A 23,077-nucleotide genomic window follows, 5' to 3' on the forward strand; every position below is an offset into this window, starting at 1 on the left:
TTTTTTTTCATTTGGATCGTATATTTATTTATCAATAACGTATGCTAGTTGTACTATTAAGATTACCTGAGAGAAACTTACCTCACATTACCTTTTCAAAAGTCAGAATGGCGCATGATGGTCAAGCATATATTTTATAGAAAAATATTTAGTTAAGGAAAACTTTACATAAGGTTCTTGCTTTTTTTTTAACTAAGGAACCAAAGTTCCTCAAATGACTTTGCAAAAGCTGTAGTAGCTCCCCAATTTCTTGTACTTTTTTTGGTCTTTGGTTTAGTACGTAACTCTTATCTGCATCATTATATACTTCTAATTCTTATAATAAGATCTATATAACCAGGATACGAGATGAAAGAGATCAGATCAAACTTACAACAAATATTAGAAACTCGTTCATTGAAATGGATATTGATAATGCAACAAAATAAAATAAGTAAAACATGGAGTAGTAATTAGTTTAAATTTAAATATTTTTCTTTATAAAGTAAAACACTTAAGAATATGAATGGATTTGTAAGAAGAAAATACTTAGCATTGGAAACTTTCATAACAAATAAAGAACCTACGAGAAAAACGAATAAGAAAATGAATTAATTAAAAAAGATTAGAAAACGTATCTTAGCATTAGCATTATATGCCTTATCACAGTGTACTGGTCTCCTCAACCTTATTGTTACTTCAGTTATGTTTGATACCATTCTTTGAAATTGCTTAATGAGAAAGAAAAGCTTATCTCTTCAAGATGAATATTAGACATGGCCGGAACATGCCTTTTATGATGTAGGATAATTTTATAGATGTAAATAACTCAATTGATTATGGCATCGTGCTGATAACGTGTTAAAAAATAAAAGCAACTTAGTAAAACATGAACAAGACATGTTGTTATGAAATAAAAGCAATTTAGTAAAACATGAACAAGAAATGGAGATAGAGAAAAGGAAGAGATTTTCTTCTTCAATTGTGTGTATTTTCTTATCTATTACAAGGCCTTTATATAGGCATGAAATATGAAGAAAAATATGTCATTGAATATATCATTAAGCATAGAAATATGTTGTGATATAATCTCTACCAACTCAGTTGCACACTTGCACTAGATTGGATCCAACCCCAATTCTAGATATTGCAACGACCTTTACATATCTCATTTAGATATTGAATGTTTGGATACTGAAAGAAGGAAACAAATGGCCTTCCTTTTACCGAATTGGATTATTAGAACAGCAAGTTGTTATGTGCTATAGACGCAACAGCAGAAAGCACAGCAAGTTCACAAGTATATATGAAAATATAGAATTCAGAAATTTGTCTCTTTCCTTTTCCCCGATTTGATAGCCTTAAATATTTCATAAGCCTCGTAGTCGTGACTTACCTGAATTTTTAGTCAAAATTGTCCCTTATTTTTAAGAGTAGTTCTAACTTTGTCCTTTAACTATTCTCCCGAGCATTAGTCAAAATTGTCCCTTATTTTTAAGAGTAGTTCTAACTTTGTCCTTTAACTATTCTCCCGAGCATTTTTAATCCATTAAGTTTGCTAAAGTGGAGCACATTTAGTCCTACTAACAGAATTTGGTAAAAAATCTGACGGTGACTATCACCATACCACATGCCAATCGTGTAACTCTTGTTAAAAGCCAAACAGTGAAACAACTAAACTCATTCCCGATTTTTCCAATTTTATAGTTACCATTCATCCTATACCTCTGAAGAAAAGCGTGGATTAAAGGAAAAGGCAAGAAAATTTTAAGTACAATTTATGTTGTCCATCTACAATCATACAAAAACTCTATTTCAACTTATTTCTACACAAACAATCTATTGTCATAGAATCTGAACTAGGCGGTGGTACTAAAATCTATATATAGGTGTGTGAAATTTTTAAATCAAAGGAAATTTTTAAAAAGGAAAGCCAGATTGCACACAAAATCAGTGCCACAATCTCATCCAAATAAACACATCAATAAACACAGAGAAAACACACATAAAATGCGAACAATAAATATTCATCAGGGGCAGTATCACAATGTCTTCAATGGCATTGTCAATTGGCATGTCATGGTATCATAAAACTTCGACTGCCATCTCAATTTAATCCACGTTGTTGCTTCGACCGAATCGAATCCGTAGGGTTCCTTGGATACTTCAATTTTCTTTTTGATTCTCCGCTCGATGAAGCTTTTCTTCTTCGGAATAGGATTCTGACTGGCTGAATTGGGGTGACGAATAAGGAAACGAGTTTATGTTTACTGCTTGTCTTTATTTTTTTTACTGGTCACGTGAGATGCTCATGGAATCACCGTTAGTTTTTACAAGAGTTAACCAAATTCTGTTAGTAGGACTAAAGGCGCTCTACTTTAGCAATCTTAAGGGATTAAAATACTCAGGAGAATAGTTAAAGGACAAAATTAGACCTACTCTCAAAGATAAGGGATAATTTTGACTAAAAACTCTAACTTACATTATAAGGTGTTTTATCTTTTCCAACCCCCCAACCCACCCACACTTTTCAATCAGTTGTGCATAAACATTAACGCCTCCAAACTCTTCCTTTTTTCCCTCCCAACCTTCAAGTCTAATCCTTGTAGACTTGCTGTGACAATATCTATCTCATAGCAAATCACACAGAGGCAAATCACACAGATTACATATCCACCAAAGACCTAAAGCCAAAAAGCACAACAAAACATCGTATTTAGAAAGAATATCATCGATATCGCAGAGATGATTACCCCATAAAATAAAAGAGATTACATATTGATACTGGATCTGTCTATCTCAGTGTTGGAAAAAATAATAATCCTGCAAATGAATAATATCCACGACAAATAATAATAACACAAGAGAGTAACAACGACACCAACTCTTTTAATGGGTAAAATATAATACCCGAGCGGAGCAATATAATCACTATAATATTACAATTTAGTAGTGTCAAGAGACTACTACAATCTTGAAAGAAATAACATTCTTTATTTAAAACACTTCACTACAATATTACTCACACTCACTATTTATCTCACAAACTACAATATGTGGATTACTCTCTCTAACTTCTATTGCTTCTCTCTTATTTTGATGTGATTGAAATGAAGAATGGAGGCATTTATTTATAGTAAGAGATGTCATTCAACTACTACAAAAAAGATGTCTTGTTGTTGATTTAGTCAAATAATTTTTCAACAAAGTTAGGCACCTCCTATTTTCTTCAACAAAGTTGTCAACAAAGTTAGGCACCTCCCATTTTCTTCAACAAAATTGTCAACAAAATTAGGCACCTCTCATTTTCTTCAACAAAGTTAGGCATCTCCCATTTTCTTCTTTTCTTTTCTTTAATATGAGCCCCACAAATCTCTCTCTTAATTTTGATTTTTCTTTTTCATTCCAAGACTTGATCTCAATCTCTAAAAATTCTCAAACTTAAGAGGTTTTGTAAAGATATCTGCAGTCTGATCATGCAACTTCACATATTTGAGCTTGACTTCCTTCTTCGCTATGCACTGTCTTTGCTTGTAGCCTTTAGCTACAAGTCGTGCCTTGTATCTCTCCAGATCTCCATCAGTATTCTTCTTTGCCTTGTATATATATTTAACTCCAATTGCACGATGACCCTTGGGAAGAGTTGTTAACTCCCAAGTGTTGTTCTTCTCTATTGACTCAATCTCCTCCTGCATGGCTTGTCTCCACCTTTTGTCTTCAACGGCTTCATCAAAGTTCATTGGTTCACTATCAGCAAAGAGACAATATAAAAAATCAAAATTAGTAACTTCTTCTGTGTCCTCATAGAGCTCTTGAATACTACTTGTCCTTTGCGGTTGTTCATTTGAACTTTTTTGAGAAGGGGGAGATGCAACATTTGTTGGAGAAGGAGGTGGAGTTGTATCCTGCATAGGTTCCATGGTCTCTGGTTCTTTTTCATCACCTAAGTATGGAAGAAAATCATATGAAGTTTCTTCCTAAACTTCCCAGTTCCATGCCAATTCTTCAAATGTAACATCGCGACTTACCACCATCTTGCCACTACTTGGGTTGTATAGCTTGTAGCCTTTTGAACTCGTATCATAGCCAACAAACACATACTTGGCACTTCGATCGTCAAGCTTCGCTCTCCCTTGATGTGGCACATGAGTATAGGCTATGCTCCCAAAGATTTTCAAGTGCTTGATACTTGGCTTTCTTCCACTTCATGCTTCTTGAGGGGTTTAATCTCTAACATTCTTTGTTGGAGACCTGTTGTTCAAATAAACTGCACAAGATACAGTTTCTGCCCAAAATTTCTTGGGCATATTTTTAGCTTTTAACATACATCTAGCCATATTAAGAATCGTTCGATTCTTTCTCTTTGCAACTCCATTTTATTGGGGTGAATAAGGTACCGTTAGAGGGTGACGAATTCTATGAAATTTACAAAAGTCATTAAATTCTTTTGGAAGTGAATTTGCCTCCTCTATCGGACCTTAAAGCTTTTATTTCATAGCCACTTTCTTTTTTTACAAGTACTTTAAAATTTTTAAAAGTAGCAAAAGCTTCAGATTTTTGGTTCAAGAAATAAACTCAAGTCTTTCTACTAAAGTCATCAATGAAAAGTAGAAAGTATTTACTTTTACCAAAGGAAGGTAGATTGATTGATCCACACACATCAGTGTGAACAAGCTGAAGCGGCTTGGTTGATCTTGACATGACCTCCTTTTGAAAACTCTTTATTGCATGTTTTCCAAGAAGACAAACTTCACACAATTGATTGGGATGGCTTATTGATGGTATCTCATGCACCATGTTCTTTTCTCTCATTGATTTGAGCGCTTCAAAATTTAAGTGCCCAAATCGTATGTGCCAACACCATGATTCATCTTGCACATTAGCCTTCAAACACTTTGCATCAATTGTCTTAAGATTCAGAGAGAATAATCTATTCTTAGCCATATGCACTTTAACAATTAGAATTCCTCTTGAATCTCTAAGCCAAAGATGCATATTTTTCATGTAGATGTCATATTCCTTTTCAAGAAGTTGGCCCAAACTCAAAATATTACTTTTTAATTTTGGGACATAATAAACATCTTGAATTAACTTGTGACTACCATCTTTACAAGAGATCAGAATCATACATATCTCTTCAATTTGAATCTTTGAGGTATATCCAAAAGACACATTACCTCTCACCGTTTTATTGATCTCCACAAACTTCTCTTTGCATCCACACATATGATTGCTTGCTCCATTGTCCAAATACCACGAGCTGCAATCATCTTTGTCTTTTTCCGTGAGTGTCATCAACAACGTTGACTCAACTTCTTCTTTCTTGTCGTCAACAAGGTTAGCTTTTTCTTCAATATTGCTACGACATTCCCAACAATAATGGCCAAATTTATGACAATTATAACACTCAATTTTTGATTTGTCATACCTTTGTCCATTATTTTCTTGGTAGTAGCCACGTCCTCTTCCTCCTCTATGTCCACGACCACGACCTCTGAATGTCTGGTGGATTTTAACTTCATTGTTGAAGTTGTTAGCGTTGCTTCTTCCTCTTCCATGACTGCCACGACTTCGTCCCCGTCCATTCCCTCGATAGCTCTTTTCACCTCCATAATCTTTGAAGGATGCTTGAGTTTTAAGAAGTTGCTCCAATGGCACTTCTTGTCTCCTCTTGATCTTTTCTTTATGGGACTGTAAAGAACCCTCCAATTGCTCTACCATCATAGAGTCTAAATCTTTAGACTCCTCAATAACACACACCACAAAATCAAATTTAGGTGTTAAAGTTCGAAGGATCTTTTCTACCACACGGATATCTTTTATGTCCTCCCTATATCTTCTTAATTGATTTACAACAACCTTCACTTTTGAACAATAATCTGAAATGCATTCGAATTCTTTCATTTTTAAAACTTCAAAATCAACCCTTAGAGTTTGAAGTTTTACCTTCCTCACCTTGTCAACTCCTTGAAGAAAATTTTATAAAATCTCCCAAGCTTCCTTTGAGGTGGTAGCATCTGCCACCTTCTCGAACATGGCATCATCCAGACATTGATGGATGAACGTGAGGGCTTGTTGATCCTTCTTCCTTGTCTTTGCCAAGACATCTTTTTTATTTTGAGACAGAACTTCCTCATTATCGGGTTTTGCATACCCTCTATCTACGATTTCTCATACATCTTGAGAGCCAAGAATGACTTTCATACGTAGACAACATTTCTCATAATTATCTTTTGTGAGACGGTGGTACTGAAAAGACAGCGTACTATTATTTGACATGGCTCTGATACCACGTTGTTGGGAAAAATAATAATCCCGCCCATGAATAATATTCACGACAAATAATAATAACACAAGAGAGTAACAACGACACCAACTCTTTTAATGGGTAAAATATAATGCCCGAGCGGAGCAATATAACCACTATAATATTACAACTTAGTAGTGTCAAGAGACTACTACAATCTTGAAAGAAATAATACTCTTTATTTAAAATATTTCACAACAATATTACTCACACTCACTATTTATCTCACAAACTACAATCTGTGGATTACTCTCTCTAACTTCTATTGCTTCTCTCTTATTTTAGTGTGATTGAAATGAAGAATGATGGCCTCTATTTATAGTAAGAGATGTCATTCAACTACTACAAAGAAGATGTCTTGTTGTTGATTTAGTCCTATAATTTTTTAACAAAGTTAGGCACCTCTCATTTTCTTCAACAAAGTTGTCAACAAAATTAGGCACCTCTCATTTTCTTCAACAAAGTTAGGCACCTCTCATTTTTTCTTTGTTTTTCTTTAATATGAGCCTCACAATCAACACTGTTAATAGCATATAAAATTGCAGTCGCAGCCATAAGCTTGGTTTCATATTTTCATATTTGGCTATACGGTGGAGGTTTCATCAAATGAAAAGTCCATCACTAAAAGAAAAGAGGTTGCTTGAAGACATACCTTTAGCAGTAATATTTGCTATAATCCGGCAGACTTCCTCAACCTCCCTGCCCTCTGTTAGCAAGTGCAACAGACAAGGAAGAGGGCCATGCTCAACAATGTGCTGGGTTGTGAAGATAGTTGATGTTAGTAAAAAAAATAAAGTAATGTGCATGTCTAAGTTACAATTTAGCAAAAGATTTAAAGAAAAAAATAAAAGATCTTTTTTTTTTTTTTTTTTTGAGAATGATAAAAAAAAGTAAGATCCAGTTTTCCAGTGTGGTCTTTGCAAAATGCACTCACCCAACTATTTTAGCACATTGAAGGAAGGATGATGTTATAGTAGCTTAACACGTCAGCAAGGGAAGACAAATAATTGAACATCTCCAGCAAACCAATCCTAAGATAGTGGCAATTTTACAAGGGCGAGTCAAACTATCTTAGTATCTTTCCCTTTTCACACCTGAAAATCTGTGATATGCAAGAACTTGATGTGTACAACAACATCAAATGGGGCACACAACCCATCAACAAGAAAGTTGCAGCAAAAAGTCAAGCGACTAAAGAAAACTCTCCAAGTACCAATTGAAGTATTTCAATCAATATCACATAACTTCAAGTTCATATTTTGCAAAAGAAACTTTGCTAGAAGCACCTATAGGAAAGCATTGTGATTCAGACCTCTCCATAGCATCTTAAGATATTTAGAAAGTACAAGGCCCCATTTGGGAGTGTTAAAGCACTATATTTGAGTATTTGAAGATACTTTTCAGCCTATATCTAGATAACTTCCATTTTTTTTTTATTACCAACTTACATCAATAGGTATTGTGTTGAGCCATCAAATCAAGATCTGAAAAGGCTAAGTTACGAAAAAACTACTCCCTCCATTCACTTTTACTTGTCTTGTTTCGCTTTTCGAGAGTCAAACTATGTAAACTTTGACCAACATTTTAACATGTATTTTTTCACCATATTGATATGAGAAAAATTATAAATTATAGTATTTTTCGTATAGTTTCCGAATATCTAATTTTATTTTTAAAATATTAAGAAAATCTAATGCAATTTAGGTTCAAAAATGAGTCAAATTGACTCTGGAAAAATGAAATGTAACGAGTAAAAGTGAACGGAGGGAATAAAAAATAATGTAACAAAAAGAATGTGGCATAGATGGCCACTGAAGCTGGGAGGAACTTGCTGGAGACTTGAAGATGGAAAAGAACCTATATTCACACCTTACAGGAGGAAGAAATCTTTTAAAATCTTGTCTGGGCAGCTTTACCAAATGGGAGGCTATTAAAAAATTAGGCAGGGGAAGTTTTGGGGTGGTAAATATAATCGAAGTGTCTCCGTTAGGAGATATACTAGATTTCTTTTAAGATTTTCCGATAAAAAGACCAGGCAACTAGAGTTTTATAGGAAGGGCGTAGGTGGACGGGAGGAAATTTCATGATGCTGGAAGGGTGGGACAGGTAGGGGTGCGTCAATCATAAGCATAAGATTGGATAGTCACTTGGATTTAGGATGCAAAAAGTAAAATAATAATGGTTCATGTGTCTGGCTGAATAGAAAGGTCCAGCACTAAGAAGACTGCTCTCAATAAATGTAGATTCAACCAGCCGCGGACAAACACCCATGTCAAACACGGCCCTAGTATTGCCATGTTTATGATCAGAAAGGTAAGAAAGTGCCAAGCATGCATTTTGTAGCACCTTTTCTAAACCTTCATCAATCGGAAACATTCCTGTGAATGTGAGATTTTTTATCTCCTTGGCCACGGTGTCTAGCTGGGCTTGCATGGATGTGTTAGAGTCCACATGATGAACCCGAACTGATTTTCTTCTGGCATTAATCTCAGCCGGCCACTGATTAGCATCCTTAGATAATTCATCAAGGATTAAGACAACCTCCTCCGGCGTTTTCTTCATTAGTGGACCTCCACATGCCGTATTCAGAGTTCGTCGCGAGGACGGTGTCAGTCCATCCCAAAAATTCTGGAGTTGCATCCACAAATTGATTCCATTGTGCTGACACTTTCTGACTATCTCCTTGAATCGTTCCCAAGCTTCAAAAACTGTTTATGTCTCTTTCTGGCAGAAATTGTGGATTTCCCTTCTGAACTTCCCTGTTTATTTTTGCAGCTAAAAAGTACTTGTCAAGAAATTTCTTGGTCATATCTTCCCATGTCCTGATAAAACCTGAGGGTAAGCTACGAAGCCATTGCTTTGTGTTTTCTTTCAATGAAAAGGGGAATGCCCTTAAGTAGACTGCATCCTTTGATACTCCATTGTATTGGAAGGTTTTCGTGATATCTTCAAAGTCCATCAAGTGAGTATTAGGATCTTCGTTCACCTTCCCTCTGAAAGTGCAGTTGTTTTGGATAGTTTGAAGCAAGCCTTGCTTCAATTCGAAGTTGTTTGCTACTATGGGTGAGGGTCTGACACTTGATAGTCCTTGATTATAGACTGGCCTAGCATAGTCACCCAATGATCTTCAAGGGCTGGGTGTTGCATGCTCAAACTGGTCTTCAACCAAGGGTCGGTTTAGATTGAATCTTCGACCCCCATCATCGTTGACGGTCTCATCAGCAATTCTCCGTGCAGCTTCTAGTTGTGCTGCCTCTCTTGTAGCTAAGTCTACTCCATCATTCTCTTTGTTTGCCATGGTATCTTGAGTCGAAATTTGACCCAAGAATTTTTCTGTTAAGTCTCTTTCTTTTCTCAGTTGTCGCAGATGTTTCTCCAACTCTGGTTCGTAGGGTATCACTTCCTTTGAAGACGGTCGAGTCATACACCAGAGAAATCAAACCTGTATCCTGCACACAAGTAAGAAACGTGAATAACTAAAGTAAAAATTAGTTCCTGAATTAGTACTAAAAACTATTTTAAACACTATTAGTTACCAATCCCCGCCAACGGCGCCAAAATTTGACTAGCACAAAACACAACACAAAATTATTGCTCGTTAGTCAAAGATAATATAAATTTATTATCGTCTCCACAGGGATTGGATTTAAACAGTGTTCGAATAATCTCCAGTTGATTACTATCCAGGAAAATTAACTCTTGATTTGATAACTGTTACTACGGTGAACTACTAAAAATTAAGCAAATAACAATTTAGCATTGATCACAAAAGACAGCAGATGAGCAACAAAGAAATATCAATGAGAGGGATAAGGGTATTTGACTAGATAGGTGAAAGATAACCGACTCGAGATTCAATTCTTGAGTTAATTCACTCTATAATACGGTTGATTCTCACGAATTCAACCGATAATCAGATTGCACTGGAAGTTAATGTTCCTCTTTCGATTAAATGTTAATTCAGTAATTAATCCAATTGAAGCACGGTAAACAATTGCAACAATCAAATGATGGTTATGATCTAAAGGGTAGCTTCTCACGAATATTTTTCTATTTTCTAGTTCGATTAACAATTCAATAGGCTCTTTCGATTACCTAATTGAATCACGAATTTAAACTAGAGCATAAGATGTGAAGAAATTCAATATCAAACTCCTCTTTCGATTAAGCAAAACAACAAATAACTCACAATACAAATTAAAGCTCCAGCAATTAATTCTAACAATTATCAAGAATCGAATCCTAATCACGTTATCGAAACATCGTATCTGTCAATACTCTAATGGAAATTGCTCCATAACAATGGAGTAATGCATCTCAAATAAGTTTAAGAACAAAGAAAATATCAAAGCTAATGATTTTGATACAAACTCCCGTATTGTACCGATTGTAAGTTATAATATTGATGAATTCTTAAGTCTTCTTGGCTAATTGGTTGGTTCTCCAATCTTTCGTAGGTCAAAAGTCCCTTCAAAATCGTGTTTTGATATTTTTGTGCCGTGTAGAAATAAGCCCGGGCGAAACTACTCATTCCTAGCCGAACTTGGAAATCACTCTGACAATTTTGCACAGCCGCGCCGCCCCATGCGGCGTGCTAGTGAGGAAATCCAGAGAGCTCACATTTTGCTTGTCAGACTACTTTTGCACTGCGGCGCAGTAGTGGCTTTTTCTCAGAGTAAATTCATGTGTTCACTTTTTGATATCCGGACTTGGTCCTCGATCCCCGAACGTGACCCCGACTTAATTTCTTGGGCTTCTACTCAGACTTCAAAGCTCCAACTTGTTCGATTTCGCTCCAAATTACCTAAATAGCTCGGAATCATTTCCTACAAGGCATAAAACACGTAATAAGTATAATTTACTATCAATTAAGCTCAAACATACGTAAAATGCAATCATTAGAGTGCAATACTACGACTAAAACACGGATTTCTAGCCTACCATCACAAAACCCCTTTCTCAAGGAGATGATCACGACCACGACAGGTATGAGCAACACTTCGCAGTTCCTTCATAGCCTGTAGTTGGAAAGAATATACAATCAGCTTGCTAATCATAGCTCCAGTCTATATAACATAGGGGTCTGACAATTTTAAAACACACCTGCTCACGAATATCATCACTTGAAGAATCCAAAAACTTCAAAAGAATTTTCACCAATTTCCGACGAGGTACTAGAAATAATTCGTATGAGAATCTGAGCAGCGGCACGCTATGAACGCAAAACCATAAGGATAAAGAAAGTGTGAAGCCACAACCACAATACACTAAAGAAGGCACAACAAATTAATCAACACATCACTCTCTACCTGGAGATGCATGAGGACAATCGGAAACATTTCTATGAATCAAATTTGCACATAAGTGATACGCAAACTGAAAAAAATTAGCAGAAATGAAGCTGGAGCAGGCTTAGTTATACCGTCAGAGAGCATTCCTTCGAATCGTGAGGTCGCCTTTAGCTGTAGATTCTTATCATCCGAACAAACACCCTCGACCAATAATGGAAGATCTAACTGTAAACCAACAATTAATTACCATTCAAAACATTTAGCCTATAGTTGGAAAGAAAATACAATCAGCATGCTAATGAACATAATCTTCAGTCTATACAGCATAGAGATCTGCCAAATGTAAAACACACCTTAACATTATCACCCTGAAACCTTTGAGAAATTGGAACCAGCTGACGGTTAATTGCCACATCAGTACTCCGCCAGGTATGAAAACCAATTTTTTTGAGAACACAAGTAGCTTCAGTCTGTGAATGCAAAACCACAAGGATAAAGCAAGTGTGAAGCTGCAACCACAATATGCTAAAGAAGGCACAAAAAGGTAATCAAACATCACTCTCTAGTCTCTACCTTGAGTTGCAGAGAATGTTCCCTCTTTAGAAACTCAACAAATTGAGGAACAACGTATTCTATAATTTTTTCAATACCAGAATTCCTTCATGTGAATCAAAATGAGAGGTAAGGAATGAACTTTTTCACTTCTTGAGAGTACTATTAAAAATTTTGAGATTACACTTTTAACTTTTCATAACGATGATTATGATTTGGTGATTGTTTTCTTGGGTTCTTTAAGAAATATCTTATTTTTTCTATTTATCAGCCGCAATTGGGACATGAATGTTTAATTTGTCACCGATTTGCATAGACTTAGAGATTCCTCACATATTGTGAATCAGAAACGTTGTGGCTTGGCAGCAGAATTGCCACTGCCGTGACTGTGCCTGCATAAGTTCAATTTGGTATAACATTTTTTTATGTCTGTTTGTGGATATTATTCTCTACATGTACAAGGTAAGGGTAAGGTTGTGTACTCACCACCTTCTCCAGAGTCCAGACCTCACATGTGGAATTATATTGGATGTTGTTGTTGTTGTTGTCTGGATATTTGGAAATGCTATTTCGTTTTAGATTTTGGGTTAATTATTAGTCATGGTTTGCTAAAATTCAAATATTTGATAAATTTCTGAACAAGATATATATTAGTCCATCTGTCCCACGTTATGTGGCACCGTTACTATTTGGAGAGTCAAAAGGAATTTTTCTTTGACCGTGAATTTTTCACATGCCTTTTAAATATTTTAAATTGTTAATTATTGTGACTTATCCCCAAACCTAACTTTTGGGATTATACTGAGTTTGTTGTTGTAATTATTGGGACTTATAGTACTTTTTGTGCAGTTTAGAAAAAATATAAAATTTTATTTGAAAAAAATTGAAGATTCTAAGTTAGAATTTACACTGAAAAATTAGATAGTCTGACCATGTACTCCAAATCGTCTCGCATAAGTGGGACGGAGGGAGTAATTCTTCTTTTTTACTTCCTGAAACCTTATCTTGTGTGAGTAATCAGTCCCTTCTCCCCTTTCTTCTGTACTATTTCCCTCAACTTATCGTTTCTTAGTTCGCACTTCTGGCTTCTTTCATAAATAAAGCTTTCTTGAGTATGTGGATTTACTTGGTCAATGTTTGAACATAGATCTAAAAACTCGGGCCAAATTAGCCGCTAAGAGAATTTAAAATAGACATCAAAGATGTAAGATAAATAGGGGAAAAGTCCCTACAGAATACAAAGGAACTATACTCTTGGTTTAGTTGTACAACTTACAGCACCATCTTAGCGATGTCTTTTGCGAATAAAATTTCAATCTTATATTGTTACGGAAGTCAAATGTATATAGTGAGAATGAGTCACAACTACTATACCAAAAATTATGACAATCACTAAATAATAAACAAAACAATAAGACAACAATAAAAGAACACCAGAATTTACAAGGTTCGGCCCCAATTTTGCCTACTTCCTCGGACACAATCAATATTTTATTCCACTCCAAAATTACAAGTGAAATAATACTAAAGAGAGAAGATACAAAAGCCTTAAGAAGATAAAAGGCAAATGAGAGGTGTGTTTAAATCCTAAACATTAGGCCTCCTTTTATAGGGTGAAATTCCCATTCAAAATTATCATCCACCGATGTGGGACTTTTGACAATTTCAACAAATCTCCACCTTGGAAAAATTCCACATCTTCAATTTTCTCTCAATAACAAATTTTGGTTGTGTCTTCATCTTTAATCTTTAGTGTTCAACAATGTTGATCAAATCCAAACAATGTTGAAACTTGACCGCAGTCACCACTTTTGTCAGCATATCAGCAGGGTTCTCCGTAGTATGAATTTTCTTCACCGTGACTCCACCTTCTTCTATGATTTCTCGTACGAAATGATACCGAACATCAATGTGCTTCGTCCTTGCATGATAAACTTGGTTCTTCGCTAATTGAATAGCACTTTGACTATCACAAAAAATTGTAATATTTTTTTGTTCAATACCAAGCTCCTTTAGCAACCCCTGAAGCCAAATTGCCTCCTTCACAGCCTCTGTAATAGCCATGTACTCTGCCTCTGTTGTAGACAAAGCAACTGTTGACTGCAAAGTAGACTTCCAACTAACTGGTGCCTTTGCAAAGGTAAACACATAACCAGTAGTTGACCTTCGTTTGTCCAGATCACCCGCAAAATCTGAGTCACAATATCCAACTACAGACCGATTGCCTTCCTGCTCAAAAACTAACCCAACATCTACAGTACTATGAATATACCGTAGAATCCATTTTACAGCTTGCCAATGCTCTTTTCCTGGATTATGCATATATCTGCTAATAACTCCAACGGCTTGTGAAATGTCAGGTCTTGTACAAACCATTGCATACATCAAGCTACCGACAGCATTTGCATACGGTACCCTTGACATATACTCCTGTTCAGTTTCATCCTTTGGCGACATAGTAGTACTTAGCTTAAAATGGGGAGCAAGTGGCGTACTAATTGGCTTAGTCTTCTTATCTATGCCAAAACGTTGTAGTACTCTCTTCAAATATTCTTTCTGAGATAAACAGAGTTTCTTTGAACGTCTATCTCTTATTATCTCCATGCCAAGAATTTTCTTTGCCTCACCCAGATCCTTCATCTCGAACTCCTCCTTCAGTTGAATCTTCAACTTATCAATTTCTTCCGAATTCTTGGAAGTTATCAACATATCATCAACATATAGGAGAAGATATACAAAGGAACCATCATTAAGTTTGCGCAAATACACACAATGATCGTATTTGCTTCTCTTGTACCCTTGCCGCAACATAAACTTGTCAAATCGCTTGTACCATTGTCTAGAAGATTGTTTCAATTCGTACAACGATTTTTCAAGTTTGCATACCATATTTTCTTTTCCAGCAACTTTGAATCCTTCTGGCTGATTCATGTAGATTTCCTCCTCCAAGTTTCCATGTAAAAACGCATTTTTACATCCATCTGAACTAGTTCCAAATCCAACTGTGCTACCAAAGCCAACATAATTCTAATGGAGGAATATTTTACAACTGGAGAAAATACTTCATTGTAATCAATTCCCTCCTTCTGAGCATATCCTTTGGCCACCAATCTTGCTTTGTAGCGAACATCTTCTTGGTTAGGAAATCATTCTTTCTTTGCAAATACCCATTTGCACCCAATTGTTTTCTTTCCCTTCGGGAGATTGGCCAATTTCCATGTATGATTCTGATAAAGGGACTGCATTTCTTCATTCATGGCAATCCTTCACTTATCTTCTTCTGAACTTTGGATTGCGTCTTTATAAGTGGTAGGAACACCATCAGCTACAATTGAGGTTGCACAAGCAACCGTCTCTATGAGACGAACAGGTTTCGTTATTGTCCTTTTTGGCCTGCTGGTTGCTATTGATTCAAGTTGTTGTCGAGGTTCCTGAGTTGGAATCTCCCTCTCTACTGGCTCTTCTTCCAGAGGGTAATCTTCATGAGTTTCCTCATCTGCTTCTTGTGTAGGAAAAATAAATTTTCCCTCAAACTCCACCTGCTTTGATGCACCACCAGTTTGTTTGACATCTTCAACTGTCACCTTATCTGTTATGGCAGATTCATCAAAGGTAACATCTCTGCTGAATATAATATTCCTTGTCTCTCGACACCATAAGCGGTATCCTTTGACTCCAGAAGTAATCCCCATAAATATAGCCTTCTTTGCTCTCGGCTCCAATTTTGACTCTTTCACATGATAGTATGCAATTGAGCCAAACACGTGCAAATAGTCATAATCTACAGCAGGTTTTCCATACCATTTTTCAAATGGTGTCTTGCCATCAATGGCAGCAGATGGTAGACGATTAATGAGGTGGCATGCATATGTAATTGCCTCAGCCCAAAATTCTTTGCCCAAGCCAGCATTGGACAACATACACCGTACCTTCTCCAGTAAAGTCCGGTTCATACGTTCTGCCACTCCATTCTGTTGTGGTGTATGTCTGACAGTGAAGTGTCGGACGATGCCATCATTTTCACAGACCTTATTGAAATGATCATTTTTGTATTCACCTCCATTATCTGTGCGAATACACTTGATCCTCCTGCCTGTCTGATTCTCCACCATCGTCTTCCATTTGAGAAAAATTCCCAACACTTTATCTTTGATCTTCATTGTATACACCCACACTCTTCGGAAAAAATCATCAACAAAGGTTACAAAATAGTGCTTCCCACCCAATGAAGGTGTTTTGGAAGCACCCCAAATATCAGAGTGTACATAATCCAAAATGCCTTTAGTATTATGGATCGCTGTATCAAATTTAATCCTTATCTGTTTCCCTTTGACACAATGCTCGCAAAACTACAAGTTGCAAGTCTTTACGCCTTTTAACAATCCTTGATTAGATAGAGCTTTCAAGGATTTCCTTCCAGCATGTCCCAAGCGCATGTGCCATAGCCTGGTTGCTTCTGCCTCTTTGTCATCACTGGATGTCACTGTTGCTGTCCCAATAACTGTGCTACCACGATAGCAGTACATGTTATTGTTCTTCCGATTGGCCTTCATTACCACTAGTGCACCGGAGCATATTCTCATCACTCCATTTTCTGCAATGATTTTGAACCCTTTTGATTCTAGGGCTCCCACAGAGATGAGATTCTTCTTCAAATCCGGTACATATCGAACATCTGTTAATGTTCTGATCATTCCATCATGGCTCCTTAATCTTATTGAACCAATGCCATATGAGGTAAGAGGGCTGTTATCCGTTGTGTGGATGACTTCATATTCTCTTTCTTGAAAATTCACGAACCAGTCCTTGTTGGGACACATATGATAGCTACAAGCTGAGTCTATCAACCATATGTCTGATGATGTTGATAACTCTGTTGTAACTAATGAGAAGTCTGAATCATCACAATCAGCTACATTTGAATCCATAATGGCCTTTCCATTGTTATGTCTGGCCTTATTCTTCAACTTCGGACAGTCTTTCTTCCAGTGCCCCTTTTCTCGACAAAAGGCACATTCATCTTTGCTGGGTCTAGATCTCGACTTGGATCTTCCCTTCTTAGTCCTCGTTTGATTTTGAGGACGACCCCTCACAATTAGTGCTTCTCCTTCTCCGCCCTTCTGTTTTTCTCCCTTTCTTTGTTCATAGCTGTACAAAGCCGAACAAACTTCTCTGAGAGAAATTTCGTCATTTCCATGGAGTAGAGTAGTTTCAAGGTGCTCGTACTCATTAGGAAGTGACCCCAACAACATCAAGGCCAAGTCACCATCATCAAAAGTTGCATCCATATTTTGCAAATCTGTGACCAACTTATTAAAACTGGTGATATGTTCATTCATTGTGGTATCAGGAACATAGGTGAAGCGAAACAGTCTCTTCTTCATGTACAATTTATTTTGACTGTTTTTCTTCAAAAATTTATCCTCCAGTGCTTTCCATAATTTACTTGCAGAAGTTTCCTTTGTGTATGGATATTTCTGCTCTCTAGCAAGGTAGGATCGAATGGTACCGCAAGCAACACGATTGATAATTTTTCAATCTTCTTCTCCAATAAAATCTGGCTTCTTTTCTTCAATGGCAAGATCTAGCCCTTGTTGAAAAAGAACATCTAGAACCTCGCCTTGCCACATCCCAAAATGTCCTGACCCGTCAAAAATTTCTACCGCAAATTTTGCATTTGACACAATTTTTGTCATAAGCGAAGATGCCAACGATGACGTATTATTGACACTTGATGTAGATTTTTCTTGTTTACTGTCTCCTATTTTGACACAAATATTATTTAGTAGCTGACGACACAAATCAAGATTATTTTCTTTCTGGTGTGGAAGATCAGACTAAGCTGCAACCACAGAGCATACTCAGACAGAACCTTGACTCAGTTACCAAGATAGATCTTTTCTGATGTGGAAGATCAGACTATGCTGCAACCACAGAGCATACTTAGACAGTACCTTGGCTCTGATACCAATTGTTGCGGAAGCCAAATGTATATAGTGTGAATGAGTCACAACTACTATACCAAAAATTATGACAACCACTAAATAATAAACAAGACAATAAGACAACAATAAAAGAACACCAGAATTTACGAGGTTCGGCCAATTTTGCCTACTTCCTCGGACACAATCAATATTTTATTCCACTCCAAAATTACAAGTGAAATAATACTAAAGAGAGAAGATACAAATGCCTTAAGAAGATAAAAGGCAAATGAGAGGTGTGTTTAAATCCTAAACATTAGGCCTCCTTTTATAGGGTGAAATTCCCATTCAAAATTGTCATCCACCGATGTGGGACTTTTGACAATTTCAACATATATATTAAAGGGAAAAAATAAAAAAATAATGCCGAGGAGAGAGCAAAATATTCATCATCACCTCCTCCACCATCTATTATATTGTAAAGCAGATTAAAGGTTCCGTGCTGGACAAGTTATATGGTGTATACATCACACCCATCTGTTCAAAAAGCTTTAAATTGCAGCCGCTGCAAATATTACCGCTGCAAATATTACTGTCTAATTTTAAGAAGAAAACCAAAAAATTGTTGTTAAGGACATGTACATCCATGTCAGTTAAAGAGGCGGTTGAACTATGTAATAGATATTCAAATTCATTTGAAAGAAAGAGTTTTATCATTTGTAAACATTTAGTTGACGGTAATGCTATCTTTTAACGCTTGTATATTCTATCAACTAGGTCCTGACTTTGGTGCAAATTGAAGGTCAATTTGGTGGGTTGTATGAAAGAAGTAACGTATAGATCAAGGGCAAAGATAATTACAAATGCACAAGTTATTAAACCATAGACGCAAGTTACTACCTCCGTTTCAAATTAGATGAGGTACTTTCCTTTTTAATCTGTTCCAAAATAAATGACACATTTTTAAATTTGAAAATAATTCAACTTTAAACCCTTCATTTTACCCTTAATGAGAAGTTTTTATAACCACACAAATGTCATGGCCCCACAAAGCTTTTATCCCTTAAACTTTTAAGAGTACAAATTTTGAAAGTCCTCTTCTTTTTTCTTGAACTCCGTGCCGAGTCAAACTATCTCATCTAAATTGAAACGGATGGAGTACTTTAGAGTCGGACTTTGGAAATTGTGACAAAGGTAAAACCTCGTGGGTTGGTTATGTTTGTTTGCTATATATAGGTATGTAGGCATTTTTCTCTTTCATATTGGTCAGTATGATGGTTTGCATTTTTGTTAATGCATAGGACTATCCTGAAAGATGGACAAATCCCATTATTGGAAATATAGCATCCCACTTTTCTTTACTACCCGGGACGTAGGACGTGGACACATTCAAAAATTAGGCAGAAAAATAAAGCTTTTAGCATTAGGATTTCACCCTTGTACATGTCCTTCCAATACCACGCAAAGCATCCCTATTAATCAAGTACACCTAGGTTGGACTGCTTCAGAGGACTGATTATTTCCTAAAAATGTGTGTGGGTGATTATTTGGCTGTTAAGGGCCAAAGCTAATGCGCCTATAGTTTTTGAAAAGTTCCCAGCATGGTTACTCATTCTCAGCCTTAGTAAACATAATAACCTCTGGTTTTCATACTCTTATTTCATAGTGGTACTTTTGTCTCCTTATTTGTTCTCTTCTTGAACAATTTTTATGAGTTTTAAAGCATTTGAATGGATATCTAGATGAACTAGTAAGAAAAGAGAAGCAAGTTTTATAATGTTCCCCTGAAATTACTCTCTTGACATGTGACTTACAATACAATATTTTACTTGAAAAAGCAACGTATAAGACTTGATTCTCTCTGTGTACTATGATTTTTTTCTTCCAAATCAAAGAATAGACACAGAAGACTCCAACATTGCTTAGTTTCAGTTCGCATTTGATTATCCATTGTTGGCCCAAGTAAATAATAGTTTTGAAGATTGACAAAGGAACTCAGGGATGAACCAGGTCCATCACCGGTAAGCATAGTCACGGGCAGATTCAAAGCACGTGAGATGCACATGCAGGAGATAAACGAAATCTGGTATAATAATAAATATCTCATGATCGAAAAGATTACATAATTGATAAGGAGAATGACTTCTTACTCAACGAGAACATTATCCAAGATAAGGAATGAGTTAGGAGTTGAGATTAACTAGAACTCTTCCACCAAGGAAGAGTAGCATTAGAACTCTAGTTGTTTTCTACTCTACTAACTCTATAAATCGTAGGAATTTCTCATTCTACAGGTGACGCACAAAAGCAGAAGTTAAACGTGAATTGAGAGCAAAATAGCAAGGCATTTTGCAAGCAGTTCGTGTGTGATTCAAGTGTGCGAACCTGAAGCTACATGAACCAGATAGAAGAACCAGCTCCAAGTGTCTGTCTTTTATTCTAGTTCAATTGTAGTAGGTATTTTCATATTGTACCTTTCAGCTTTATCTAGAGGCAATTGTAATAGGTACTCAGAGTATTCAAGTTAGAGTTAACTTGAAGTTGTCGCAGCAGTTAGAGGTTGGTTGCCACAACGGGATTAGAGTTAATCCTAGATTTACAAAAGTGTTTTGTAAATGTAATTTTTGGCTCAGTGATTTAGTATCGAGTTTGGGAAAATCCTACTGGGAAGTAGGTCGTGTTTTTTCACCTTTTGAGCCAGGCGTTTTCCACGTAAAATACTTGTATTCTTTAATTTCTGCATTTATTATTCCGCAACAGTAGTATTAGGAACACATAGAAGAACCAGGTCCTTCCATGATCTGTGCACGCGAAAAATTGGACACCACACAAATCACCCTCCTCTTGTGTGGTATTGAAGTTAAAACATCATCCATGCTTTGTCTTCCTCTGATAAACTAATAAACTCTGGCTAAAGGTAAATCCGAGTTCCAGCAATTCAAGATGGCACGTACAATAACCTGGTCCTGATTGTTAAAAGATTATTCCTTACATGTATGAGTGATGAATAAGTTACAGATTTAAAGTTATAGGTAATGTTTTAGACAAATCGTCATACCTAAGTAATACGGAAACTGAATAAAATCAGCAAAAGCAGTCTTAGTCACACCGATGGAGAGCCATTCTCGAATCTGTCTGGTAGCCTTCAGCTGCAGATTGGTATCATTTGACAAAACATCATCGATCGTTTGTGGAAGCTGTAAACAAACAATTAAATTCAGCACAAAGAGTGGACGACCCCAAACTCAAAGAATCAAGTCCCAAATATGAGACGTCTAACTGATGGAATTCTGATTAAAAATATACATGATCAATCAGCTTTTATGCTGAAGTATGAATTATGGATTATGGAGAAGGAATTCACAAGCTCATCAATGGAGGAAGTCTAGAAAGAAGATATTTGTGGAGGAAAATGATAAGGCAACTCTCTTATTACTCAACACAGATATATATACACATACAACTATTCAGAACCTATCTCTAACTAATCATGTATTGCAAACCAATTAGTTAAATTATACTCCCTCTGTTCCACTTTGTTTGAAACTATTGGCTTATTAGTCCGTTCCAAAAAGATTGGACATTAAACTTTTTTAGCCACATAAATATAATAAAACAAGTTTCAAAAGTTTTATACTAACACAAATTTTATGAAATATTTTAGATCACAAGTTAAACTTTGTACTAAGTCAAACTACACAAACAAAGTGAAACGGAGGGAGTAACTAATCTGACGGCCAACTAACTGACAGCTAAGCTACACTTATACTCTGCCACGGGTACCGCATCATGCCGATAGTTAATTTCTGATTAATGAAAAAATTCATCTATAAATCAGAATCAGCGAGATGAAAAATTAATTATTTTAGACAATCATACAGCAGAAGCCGATCCACCTTAAAATTAAAACTGATTATCCCCTATTCAACCATTAGTTGTAACAAAACTAACATAGTTTAAAATTGAATGATTAAGCAACGAAAGATAGCCAAAAGCCTCTAATTAGAACTCTAGTATCCAATTTTTACCTATCAAAAAGACAAATGGAGTATGTAAACAAGACCCAAATTGAGAAAAATTACAACATATAAAAACCCACCTACCGTCCTTTCAGTGGACAAGCTCTCTACTCGCTGCCTCTTTCGGATCTCAGCACTGTTATCCTCTCTCAAACGCAGTTTCGAGGAACCCTCGGAACCCTCCAAGCAAATGTAGAAGGTAAATGTACTGGGAGTGGGTTTCGGATAGACTTCACGGGGTGAGGCTGTGTTCATGAAACGTTCGAAACCTTGACTCTCTGTGACGTGACAAAAGGTTTAAATATATTATTAGTTAAAATATACCCATTTTATGTTAAGTTTGGCCAAAATAAATATTTAATTTTACGTGTTACTGACATTTGATTATATGGATGTAACATGACATGACATGCCACCTTCCATTTTACTCCTCCCTTCTATTTTTTTTCGTCGCTAAAATTTCCTTCCTCTCCGCCACCATTACCACTATTAATGCCATCATTCGAATTTACCACCTTAAATTAAGCTAGCGTTTGGCCATAGATTTCCAAATTTGTTTTGAAAATTCTGATTTGGATGAAGTTTGATTTGAAGATGAAAATGTGTTTGGACATGATTTTTCAAAACATATTTCACTTTTTATTTGAAAAAATATGAAACATGACTTATACCCATAAGTTCCAAAAATTATCACAAATACCCAATAGTACCAAACAAACAAACTTGCTATCTTGTATATACATAACCTTCATTACTCAGATTACACATAGGAAGTCATTACTCATATTATATATAGGAAGTCATTACTCATATTACAATCATGCCTATACCACAACGTACAACTAAAATAATTAGCATCAGCATTTCATGCATTAGAGTACAACATAACAAAATAAAAATAACAGTTAGCTCAATTTTTCTTTAAGTCGTTAAACCATTCGATTTGATTTTTTTCGGTCATATGAGCGAATATCTTGCGAAAGCTGGAGTTAAGCAAGAAAGGCA

The 23,077-nt window shown here is 36.1% G+C and overlaps 2 long non-coding RNA genes and 1 other non-coding gene across 3 annotated transcripts; 1 reads left to right on the top strand and 2 right to left on the bottom strand.

The window, feature by feature from the left end:
* The first annotated feature begins 8,936 nt into the window (after positions 1–8,936).
* On the top strand, positions 8,937–9,043 carry LOC142174112 (small nucleolar RNA R71). Its single transcript, XR_012703446.1, has one exon. It is a non-coding gene; the product is annotated as a small nucleolar RNA R71 (small nucleolar RNA).
* Positions 9,044–10,523: 1,480 nt separating this feature from the next.
* LOC142168258 (uncharacterized) lies at positions 10,524–11,492 on the bottom strand. Its single transcript, XR_012698234.1, has 3 exons — positions 11,390–11,492; positions 11,228–11,304; positions 10,524–11,112 (listed from the first exon to the last, which is right to left on the bottom strand). It is a non-coding gene; the product is annotated as an uncharacterized LOC142168258 (long non-coding RNA).
* Positions 11,493–20,126: 8,634 nt separating this feature from the next.
* Positions 20,127–22,354, bottom strand: LOC107814444 (uncharacterized). The gene is made up of 3 exons (XR_012698235.1): positions 22,157–22,354; positions 21,112–21,250; positions 20,127–21,019 (listed from the first exon to the last, which is right to left on the bottom strand). It is a non-coding gene; the product is annotated as an uncharacterized LOC107814444 (long non-coding RNA).
* Positions 22,355–23,077: the final 723 nt, after the last annotated feature.

Source organism: Nicotiana tabacum, chromosome 2, assembly GCF_000715075.1.
Source record: "Nicotiana tabacum cultivar K326 chromosome 2, ASM71507v2, whole genome shotgun sequence".
In the NCBI taxonomy this organism is placed as follows: Eukaryota; Viridiplantae; Streptophyta; class Magnoliopsida; order Solanales; family Solanaceae; genus Nicotiana; species Nicotiana tabacum.